Raw genomic sequence first — 12,346 nt, 5'->3', positions numbered from 1 at the left:
GAAGCCAGGAATGTTAGCCTTCCCAAACTTGATAAGAATATTTAATTTCTTTATCACCAGGCTGGATTTAAAGAAAGTATAATTCAGACATTAAGAGACCAGGTAAATGACTCCAGAGCTCTTTCTGTTTTTTCCTTACCTGCCAGGATTTTTGGCATACCATCAAATAGCACTCTATACCCCATCCCAGACGCCTGTCTAGGGAATGGATGTTATAAAGAGGCTGCCTTCTGTTCTAATTAGCTGACTGATAAATGAAGACTATCTGGCAATGCCATCTTCATTCTCACACTAAAATTACAGTGTGAACATGCAAAGATAGGCATACGGAGCATACATTTGTATGTTTTTGCAGATCCAGATTCCACTCCTGCTTCTTCTAATATTAGAACTGAATTTCCCTTTGGGGAAATAATATCTTCTCCATTATGTATAGTCTGGGAAATGCTTTCCGTTGATGCATTCTGTACAATCCTAGCAAAACGGTAGATGCATAACTCAGCCTCAGCCAAAACTCTCTCCAGGATTTTAATCTTTGGTGTCACAACATAGGACAGAAAAATGAATGGAGTTGATGCATCTAAGAGACTGCCTCATTGTAGCACAAAATCTTCTAACAGAGAGCTCTGTAGTCATAGAAATATTGTATACCTGTGCAGCCTATGTGGTAGCCACTAGCCACATGAGACTACTGAGAACATGACATAGAGGTAATGTAACTAAGGAACTGAATTTTCAATTGTATTTATTCCAGTTAATTAAAGTTAAAATTGAAATAGCCACAGTTTGGTATTGGTTCCTGCTTTGAACAGCACAGCTCTAGCAGAGCTCTCTGAAGAAATCATGCCCTGGCACATGCACATGGATGTCTGGGGATGCTCTGTTTTTTTTTTTTTTCCCCCTCTTTCTGAACCTAGTTCTAGCTATTTATTTGATTCTGTGAGCTACCATAACCCAATTTGTTACAATAATTTCCTCCTTTTCCTAGTAGCTACAGTTAATTTTATTTGACTCTAAATAAAGAACTTGAGAAAACCCATTAATGTAGTCATATCTCAACAATATGTTAAGTATCTATATATGTCAAGGAATATAGATGGTAGTCTCTGGGGATAAAACACATATGTATAAGTATGTATCATCCTTACCATTCAGGAGCTGAGACTAATGAAGAAGACAGAACTATAAACAGTTAGTTATAATGCAATGATATCAATTAGAACTTTGCAAAGAATTTTAGGATCACAGAGAAGTTTCATTAATACAGTGCTGTAGATTGAATAGTGGTCTCCAAAAAGATATGTCCACCAGTACATGTGACTGTGACCTTATGTGAAAATAGTCTTTGCTGATGGAATTAAGAATCTATAGATGATATTACCTTAGATTTTGGGTGGAACTTAGATCCAGTGCTGACTGTTCTTATCAAAGGCACCCAGAAGAACAATACAAAGAGAAGAGGGGATGATCTGTAAAGATGGAGAAAGAGATTGGTCTTATGCTGTCATAATCCAAGTAATGCCAGGAGTCACCAAAAGATGGAAGGGGGGAAAATGGGTTCTCCCCTAGAGACTTCGGGGGAATCATGGCCTGCTGATGCTTTACTTTCAGACTTCTGGCCTCCAGAATTGTAATAATTTTGTTTTGAGTCAAGAAGTTTACGGGTAATTTGTTATGGTAACCTTAGAAATCTAACATAGATAGCAAGATGTTCTAGTTCAGCTCTAGTATTAGAACCCTGCCTCAAACCCAGCCATCTGTGTTGTCCTCTGGATAGCTGGCCTAGATTCTGTCTGTTCTTTCAGGGATGCTAGACTGTCCTCCTTCTACCTTCAGCTGTTAAGTAGGATTCTGTTGCAACATAGACGGGCTGCATTTATCTTATCTTTAGGTATTGTCCATTCAACTATAAGCTCCACAAGGGAAGGGCTCCTTGTTTAGTTTTTTCCCTACAATATTTTCAGCACCTAGAAGAGTACCCAGCATACACTAAGTTTTAAATAAATATTTAGTTGAATGAATGACTAAATAAATACATAAATGAAGATTATTTCTGCTAAGTCCTTCCTTTTGACATTGCCAAACTCCTCTTTCTCCAGCCACATACACTTTTGATATTAGTGATAATCTTGGTAATAATCAAATTCACTCTTCTTCCTGAGTGAATCATATTTAGATTGCTGGTTACTATTTACCTAGAAGGGGCACAGTCATCGCATTGACTTGGTCACTCTTACTCCAATCCCAGATTGCTCCTAGATTTTGCCACCCCTCTCACCAATTGAAGTATTCTGAAAACAGTAAGGAAAAAGACATTTTTGGATTGCATTGAAATAATGACATCTTTGTGAAAACTCAGGATTTTTTTTTTTTGTATGTTTAGACAGATTGCTCTGATCAATATATTGTCAAACTAATGCCAAATTCATCTTAGGCTTTCTACAGCCTCAAGCATAATCTGAGATTTAAGTTATATCATGCTTTATGCATCGTGTCACAAAATTCATACATTAAATTCCCTATACTCTATTTTAGGAGGAGGTCTTTGTATTCCTAGTAGGTCTTTTTGACACTTCTTTAACATATTCTTTTAGAAAGTTTGATTGTCTTTCTTTTTCTCAGCTATAAGGGATTTATGTAACAAGTTGCAATGACTGCTAGAGGTAACAATAAATGTCACAGCCTGATATGGAGAGAAGAGGGAGTTACAAAATAAATACACACACAAAAGACAATGCGTAACAGAGAAAATCCATTCAAGGAAGGCATAAATTGTTTGACATCCCTCAGTGATCTACAATACATTGTGCTGGTACCATAATTATTAGGGATATATGAATTAAAACCACCATGAAATATCACCTCACTTGTACCTGTTAGGATGACAGTTATCAAAAAGTCAAAAGATAACAAATGATGAGAATGTGAATAAAAGGAAACCCTTATACATTGTTGGTGGGAATGTAAATTGGTATAGCCATACATAAAATAATAGGGAGTTTCCTCAAAAAAAAAAAAAGAACTGTGATATAACCCAGCAATCCCACTTCTGGATATTAATCCAAAGGATATGAAATCAGTATGTCAAATGGATATCTGCCTTTCCATGTTCATTGAAGCATTATTAAAAATAGCCAAGATATGGAATCAACTAAATGCCTCTCAACAGAAGAATATATTTTTAAATGTGGTATATATATACACAACAGAATACTATGTAGCCTCATAAAAGAAGAAAAGCATGTAATTTTTGATGGATGAACTTGAAAGACATCATAGTAAGTGAAATAAGCTGGGCACAGAAGCAAATGCAGCGGGGGCGGAGCAAGATGGCCAAATAGGAACAGCTCCAGTCTCCAACTCCCAGCACGAGTGACACAGAAGACGGGTGATTTCTGCATTTTCAACTGAGGTACTGGGTTAATCTCACTAGGGAGTGCTGGACAATCGGTGCTGGTCAGCTGCTGCAGCCCGACCAGTGAGAGCTGAAGCAGGGCGAGGCATCCCCTCACCTGGGAAGCGCAAGGGGAAAGGGAATCCCTTTTCCTAGCCAGGGGAACTGAGACACACAACACCTGGAAAATCGGGTAACTCCCACCCCAATACTGCGCTTTAAGCAAACAGGCACACCAGGAGATTATATCCCACACCTGGCTGGGAGGGTCCCATGCCCACGGGGCCTCCCTCATTGCTAGCACAGCAGTCTGTGATCTACCGGCAAGGCAGCAGCGAGGCTGGGGGAGGGGTGCCCGCCATTGCTAGGGTTCAGTAGGTAAACAAAGCTGCTGGGAAGCTCGAACTGGGTGGAGCTCACAGCAGCTCAAGGAAACCTGCCTGTCTCTGTAGACTCCACCTCTGGGGACAGGGCACAGTAAACAACAACAAAAGCCAAAAGCAGCAGAAACCTCTGCAGACGCAAACGACTCTGTCTGACAGCTTTGAACAGAGCAGTGGATCACCCAGCACGGAGGTTGAGATATGAGAAGGGACAGACTGCCTGCTCAAGTGGGTCCCTGACCCCTGAGTAGCCTAACTGGGAGACATCCCCCACTAGGGGCAGTCTGACACCCCACACCTCACAGGGTGGAGTACACCCCTGAGAGGAAGCCTCCAAAGCAAGAATCAGACAGGTACACTCGCTGTTCAGCAATATTCTATCTTCTGCAGCCTCTGCTGCTGACACCCAGGCAAACAGGGTCTGGAGTGGACCTCAAGCAATCGCCAACAGACCTACAGCTGAGGGTCTTGACTGTTAGAAGGAAAACTATCAAACAGGAAGGACACCTACACCAAAACCCCATCAGTACATCACCATCATCATCAAAGACCAGAGGCAGATAAAACCACAAAGATGGGGAAAAAGCAGGGCAGGAAAGCTGGAAATTCAAAAAATAAGAGTGCATCTCCCCGGCAAAGGAGCGCGGCTCATCACCAGCAATGGATCAAAGCTTGACGGAGAATGACTTTGACGAGATGAGAGAAGAAGGCTTCAGTCCATCAAACTTCTCAGAGCTAAAGGAGGAATTATGTACCCAGTGCAAAGAAACTAAAAATCTTGAAAAAAAAGTGGAAGAATTGATGGCTAGAGTAATTATTGCAGAGAAGGTCATAAACGAAATGAAAGAGATGAAAACCATGACACGAGAAATATGTGACAAATGCACAAGCTTCAGTAACCTACTCGATCAACTGGAAGAAAGAGTATCAGCGATTGAGGATCAAATGAACGAAATGAAGCGAGAAGAGAAACCAAAAGAAAAAAGAAGAAAAAGAAATGAACAAAGCCTGCAAAAAGTATGGGAGTATGTAAAAAGACCAAATCTATGTCTGATTGGGGTGCCTGAAAGTGAGGGGGAAAATGGAACCAAGTTGGAAAACACTCTTCAGGATATCATCCAGGAGAACTTCCCCAACCTAGTAGGGCAGGCCAATATTCAAATCCAGGAAATACAGAGAATGCCACAAAGATACTCCTCGAGAGAGCAACTCCAAGACACATAATTGCCAGATTCACCAAAGTTGAAATGAAGGAAAAAATCTTAAGGGCAGCCAGAGAGAAAGGTCGGGTTACCCACAAAGGGAAGCCCATCAGACTAACAGCAGATCTCTCGGCAGAAACTCTCCAAGCCAGAAGAGAGTGGGGGCCAATATTCAACATTCTTAAAGAAAAGAATTTTAAACCCAGAATTTCATATCCAGCCAAACTAAGTTTCATAAGTGAAGGAGAAATAAAATCCTTTACAGATAAGCAAATGCTTAGAGATTTTGTCACCACTAGGCCTGCCTTACAAGAGACCCTGAAGGAAGCACTCAACATGGAAAGGAACAACCGGTACCAGCCATTGCAAAAACATGCCAAAATGTAAAGACCATTTAGGCTAGGAAGAAACTGCATCAACTAATGAGCAAAATAACCAGTAAATATCATAATGGCAGGATCAAGTTCACACATAACAATATTCACCTTAAATGTAAATGGACTAAATGCTCCAATTAAAAGATGCAGACTGGCAAACTGGATAAAGAGTCAAGACCCATCAGTCTGCTGTATTCAGGAGACCCATCTTACACGCAGAGACATACATAGGCTCAAAATAAAGGGATGGAGAAAGATTTACCAAGCAAATGGAGAACCAAAAAAAGCAGGGGTTGCAATACTAGTCTCTGATAAAACAGACTTTAAACCATCAAAGATCACAAGACACAAAGAAGGCCATTATATAATGGTAAAAGGATTAATTCAACAGGAAGAGCTAACTATCCTAAATATATATGCACCGAATACAGGAGCACCCAGATTCATAAAGCAAGTCCTTAGAGACTTACAAAGAGACTTAGACTCCGATACAATAATAATGGGAGCCTTCAACACTCCACTGTCAACATTAGACAGATCAACGAGACAGAAAGTTAACAAGGATTTCCAGGAATTGATCTCAGCTCTGCAGCAAGCAGACCTAATAGACATCTATAGAACTCTCCACCCCAAATCAACAGAATATACATTCTTCTCAGCACCACATTGCACTTATTCCAAAATTGACCACATAATTGGAAGTAAAGCACTCCTCAGCAAATGTAAAAGAACAGAAATTGTAACAAACTGTCTCTCAGACCACAGTGCAATCAAACTAGAACTCAGGACTAAGAAACTCAATCAAAACCGCTCAACTACATGGAAACTGAACAACCTGCTCCTGAATGACTACTGGGTACATAATGAAATGAAGGCAGAAATAAAGATGTTCTTTGAAACCAATGAGAACAAAGATACAACATACCAGAATCTCTGGGACACATTTAAAGCAGTGTGTAGAGGGAAATTTATAGCACTAAATGCCCACAAGAGAAAGCAGGAAAGATCTAAAATTGACACTCTAACATCGCAATTAAAAGAACTAGAGAAGCAAGAGCAAACGCATTCAAAAGCTAGCAGAAGGCAAGAAATAACTAAGATCAGAGCAGAACTGAAGGAGATAGAGACACAAAAAACCCTCCAAAAAATCAATGAATCCAGGAGTTGGTTTTTTGAAAAGATCAACAAAATTGACAGACCACTAGCAAGACTAGTAAAGAAGAAAAGAGAGAAGAATCAAATAGATGCAATAAAAAATGATAAAGGGGATATCACCACCGACCCCACAGAAATACAAACTACCATCAGAGAATACTATAAACACCTCTACGCAAATAAACTAGAAAATCTAGAAGAAATGGATAATTTCCTGGACACTTACACTCTTCTAAGACTAAACCAGGAAGAAGTTGAATCCCTGAATAGACCAATAGCAGGCTCTGAAATTGAGGCAATAATTAATAGCCTACCAACAAAAAAAAATCCAGGACCAGATGGATTCACAGCTGAATTCTACCAGAGGTACAAGGAGGAGCTGGTAGCATTCCTTCTGAAACTATTCCAATCAATAGAAAAAGAGGGAATCCTTCCTAACTCATTTTATGAGGCCAATATCATCCTGATACCAAAGCCTGGCAGAGACACAACAAAAAAAGAGAATTTTAGACCAATATCCCTGATGAACATCGATGCAAAAATCCTCAATAAAATTCTGGCAAACCGGATTCAGCAGCACATCAAAAAGCTTATCCACCATGATCAAGTGGCCTTCATCCCTGGGATGCAAGGCTGGTTCAACATTCGCAAATCAATAAACATAATCCAGCATATAAACAGAACCAAAGACAAGAACCACATGATTATCTCAATAGATGCAGAAAAGGCTTTTGACAAAATTCAACAGCCCTTCATGCTAAAAACGCTCAATAAATTCGGTATTGATGGAACGTACCTCAAAATAATAAGAGCTATTTATGACAAACCCACAGCCAATATCATACTGAATGGGCAAAAACTGGAAAAATTCCCTTTGAAAACTGGCACAAGACAGGGATGCCCTCTCTCACCACTCCTATTCAACATAGTGTTGGAAGTTCTGGCTAGGGCAATCAGGCAAGAGAAAGAAATCAAGGGTATTCAGTTAGGAAAAGAAGAAGTCAAACTGTCCCTGTTTGCAGATGACATGATTGTATATTTAGAAAACCCCATTGTCTCAGCCCAAAATCTCCTTAAGCTGATAAGCAACTTCAGCAAAGTCTCAGGATACAAAATTAATGTGCAAAAATCACAAGCATTCTTATACACCAGTAACAGACAAACAGAGAGCCAAATCAGGAATGAACTTCCATTCACAATTGCTTCAAAGAGAATAAAATACCTAGGAATCCAACTGACAAGGGATGTAAAGGACCTCTTCAAGGAGAACTACAAACCACTGCTCAGTGAAATAAAAGAGGACACAAACAAATGGAAGAACATACCATGCTCATGGATAGGAAGAATCAATATCGTTAAAATGGCCATACTGCCCAAGGTTATTTATAGATTCAATGCCATCCCCATCAAGCTACCAACGAGTTTTTTCACATAATTGGAAAGAACTGCTTTAAAGTTCATATGGAACCAAAAAAGAGCCCGCATCTCCAAGACAATCCTAAGTCAAAAGAACAAAGCTGGAGGCATCACGCTACCTGACTTCAAACTATACTACAAGGCTACAGTAACCAAAACAGCATGGTACTGGGACCAAAACAGAGATATAGACCAATGGAACAGAACAGAGTCCTCAGAAATAATACCACACATCTACAGCCATCTGATCTTTGACAAACCTGAGAGAAACAAGAAAATGGGGAAAGGATTCCCTAATAAATGGTGCTGGGAAAATTGGCTAGCCATAAGTAGAAAGCTGCAACTGGATCCTTTCCTTACTCCTTATACGAAAATTAATTCAAGATGGATTAGAAACTTAAATGTTAGACCTAATACCATAAAAACCCTAGAGGAAAACCTAGGTAGTACCATTCAGGACATAGGCATGGGCAAAGACTTCATGTCTAAAACACCAAAAGCAACGGCAGCAAAAGCCAAATTTGACAAATGGGATCTCCTTAAACCTAAGAGCTTCTGCACAGCAAAAGAAACTACCATCAGAGTGAACAGGCAACCTACAGAATGGGAGAACATTTTTGCAATCTACTCATCTGACAAAGGGCTCATATCCAGAACCTACAAAGAACTCCAACAAATTTACAAGAAATAAACAAACAACCCCATCAAAAAGTGGGCAAAGGAGATGAACAGACATTTCTCAAAAGAAGACATTCATACAGCCAACAGACACATGAAAAAATGCTCATCATCACTGGCCATCAGAGAAATGCAAATCAAAACCACAATGAGATACCATCTCACACCAGTTAGAATGGTGATCATTAAAAAGTCAGGAAACAACAGGTGCTGGAGAGGATGTGGAGAAATAGGAACACTTTTACACTGTTGGTGGGATTGTAAACTAGTTCAACCATTATGGAAAACAGTATGGCGATTCCTCAAGGATCGAGAACTAGATGTACCATATGACCCAGCCATCCCATTACTGGGTATATACCCAAAGGATTATAAATCATGCTGCTCTAAAGACACATGCACACGTATGTTTATTGCGGCACCATTCACAATAGCAAAGAGTTGGAATCAACCCAAATGTCCATCAGTGACAGACTGGATTAAGAAAACGTGGCCCATATACACCATGGAATACTATGCAGCCATAAAAAAGGATGAGTTTGTGTCCTTTGTAGGGACATGGATGCAGCTGGAAACCATCATTCTTAGCAAACTATCACAAGAACAGAAAACCAAACACCGCATGTTCTCACTCATAGGTGGGAACTGAACAATGAGATCACTTGGACTCGGGAAGGGGAACATCACACACCGGGGCCTATCATGGGGGGGGGGAGGGGGGAGGGATTGCATTGGGAGTTATACCTGATGTAAATGACGAGTTGATGGGTGCTGACGAGTTGATGGGTGCAGCACAGCAACATGGCACAAGTATACATATGTAACAAACCTGCACGTTATGCACATGTACCCTAGAACTTAAAGTATAATAATAAAAAATAATTAAAAAAAAAAAAAAAGAAACAAATGCAGCATGATCTCACTTACATATGTAATCCAAAAAAGTCAATCTTATAAAAGTAAAGAGTAGAGTGGTAGTTAGCAGAGGCTGGTAGGGTAGGGGAATTAGGAAGATGTTGGTCAAATGATACAAATTTTCAGTTAGAAAGGAATAATATGTTCAAGAGATCTATTGTACATGTTGGAAACTACAGTTGATGAAAATATATTGTATACCTGATAATAGATAATACAGTGTTTTCACCATAAAAATTAGTATGTGAAACAAAACATTTGCCAATTAGCTTGACTTGGCCATTCCACAATGTATACATATATCAAAACATCATGTTGTACACCCTAAATAAATGCAACATTTGTCAATTTAAGAAAAAGGTAATGTACAAAATTTTAGCTAGAAGGAATGAGTTCAAGAGATCTATTTTATAACATGGTAACTACAGGTATATATTGTATTCTTGAAAAGTGCTGAGAGTAGATTTTAGATGTTCTTACCACAGAAACAACTTTCTGATGTAATGCATCACAAAGATTTAGACATTCCACAATGTGTGTGTATGTGCATGTATGTGTGTATAAACATGTTGTAGACAATATATACAGTTGTTTCTGTCCAGTAAAACAAAAAGGTATGGAGGAGTTATAAAGAAGAATGCCACAAACTCATTAGTTAAAAACAAAATAGTGCTTGAAATGGCAAATCTGACTTGTGTGGCTGATTCCCTTAAGTGTTCATGCTGGGATAGAATGGGAAGCTTCAAGAGCTCCATGACCATCAGCAGGCCTCCCAGGTGTGAAGACTGACAGTTCTGAAGAAGTCAGATTATCATATCACACAAGTATATACTGTGATATGACACACATATAGGAGGTCGCTATGGGTACACAGGGGATTATCTCCAACATGATAGATTGATGGGTCTTATTGTGCAGTGCACATTCTCTCTCTCTCTCTCTCTCTCTCTCTCTCTCTCTCTCTCTCTCTCTCTCCTCTCTCTCCTCATTCACACATGCCCAGAAACATTTAGACTGCTGTCTTTGGGCCATGATGTTTCCAAAGTAAAATACCCCTCTTTATACTAGCTCAAAGACAGACAGTTTAAGGTTGAATTCTGAAATCATCTGTCCTTGGTTTTGCCCCTTTGGCTCTCATTGTACCTATAGGAACTGTCCTAACTCCTTTCCCTCTCTAGGTCATCCCCTCCTCTATTGAATTCCAGATATTATTTATAGTCATTCTTTTTAAATACTGTGATCTCTCCGAGTCCCATCTAGAAATAAAAGCTCTAATAGCATTGATAATAATTTACCTGAAATATATTTAGTGTCTGCTGAGCACAGTGGCTCATACCTGTAATCCAGCACTTTGGGAAGCTGAGGCAAGAGGATTGCCTGGGGCTAGGAGTTCAAGACCAGCCTGGGCAACAAAACAAGGCTCCCCTGTCTCTACAAAAAATAAATAATAATAATAATAATAATAATTAGCCAGGCATTGTGTCGAGTGCCTGTAGTCCCAGTTTTTCAGGAGGTTGAGGCAGGAGGATCCCCTGAGCCCAGGAGTTCAAGACTGGAGTGAGCTATGGTCGTGCCACTATACCCCAGTCAGCCAATAGAGGGAGACCCTATCTCTAAAATAAATAAATAAAAAGCATAGTTAGTCTCTACTATGTAATAACACCCCAAGTATTATTATTTGTAACTAACCATAGATTTATCCCGTTAAAGGGACCTCCAACAGCAAGGGGGAAAGTTGAACTTTTGACAAAGATGGAGGATTAAGTCTTAAGGAATTTCATATCATCCAACTGGCTAATAAGAAAACAGAGGTTTTGGGGTTAAGATTGAGGTCTGATTCTTTAGATGTATTGGATCATTGATTGTTACTATTATTAGGCTTACACTAGTAGTGAAGGTAGAATAGTTAAGCAGTTATGGTGTTAAAGAAAACTGTGGGGCCGGGCACAGTGGCTCACGCCTGTAATCCCAGCACTTTGGAAGGTTGAGGCGGGTGGACCACAAAGTCAGGAGTTTGAGACCAGCCTGGCAAATATGATGAAACCCTGTCTCTACTAAAAATACAAAAGAAAAAAAAATTAGCTGGGCATGGTGGCACATGCCTATAATCCCAGCTACTTGGGAGGCTGAGTCAGGGAATTGCTTGAACCCAGGAGGCAGAGGTTGCAGTAAGCCGAGATCATGCCACTGTGCACCAGCCTGGGTGACAGAGAGAGACTCCATTTAAAAAAAGAAAAAAAAAAGAAAAAAGAAAACTGTGGATGCTTATCACACAAGGTTAATGCATTTGATGCCCTGGGATCTGTACTCCTTAAGAAGTGACATTCCTCTTCCACTGTACAGAAAAATACATAAATAATATGATAAAATGAAAAATCTTGGGGATTTTTATCTTCTTCAGTGAGTTTTGTAGTTTTTAAAGCCGTTCATTATACAACCATCTTTTGTTATTGAAGCTAGTAGGTACCTGAGGTTTGTTTTCTCAGAAGGAGTCTGACTCTTGTGGCTTTCACTTCCACCTGACTGTTATGTCACTTCTCTTTCATTTATTTATTTGTTTTATTATTTGTTTGCCTTAGAGGCATAACCAGGCAAACTGCTTTCTCCTGATAACTTTTTAAAATTAGTTGTTATATAGTTATTTATTTGATTCAAACTGACCACTTCTGTGAAATCTTTGTGGTTTGGAATATTCATCAGGAATCTTATCAAATGTGGTAAGCAAGTCCCTTCTGCTCAGCATGATTGTAACCCTCCTATCACACCTTCACTATTTTAAACAGTGGGTAGCAATATCAAGGCCTGTGGAAGATTTGTCAGCTGTTC

The 12,346-nt window shown here is 39.6% G+C and overlaps 1 protein-coding gene across 1 annotated transcript in view; it reads right to left on the bottom strand.

The window, feature by feature from the left end:
• EFEMP1 (EGF containing fibulin extracellular matrix protein 1) overlaps positions 1–12,346 on the bottom strand; it is a 1,044,090-nt gene that overhangs the window by 754,168 nt on the left and 277,576 nt on the right. The gene's annotated exons all lie outside the window — the stretch shown is intronic.

Source organism: Macaca thibetana, chromosome 13, assembly GCF_024542745.1.
Source record: "Macaca thibetana thibetana isolate TM-01 chromosome 13, ASM2454274v1, whole genome shotgun sequence".
NCBI lineage: Eukaryota > Metazoa > Chordata > Mammalia > Primates > Cercopithecidae > Macaca > Macaca thibetana.
This window is presented reverse-complemented; position numbering and strand designations above follow the sequence as displayed.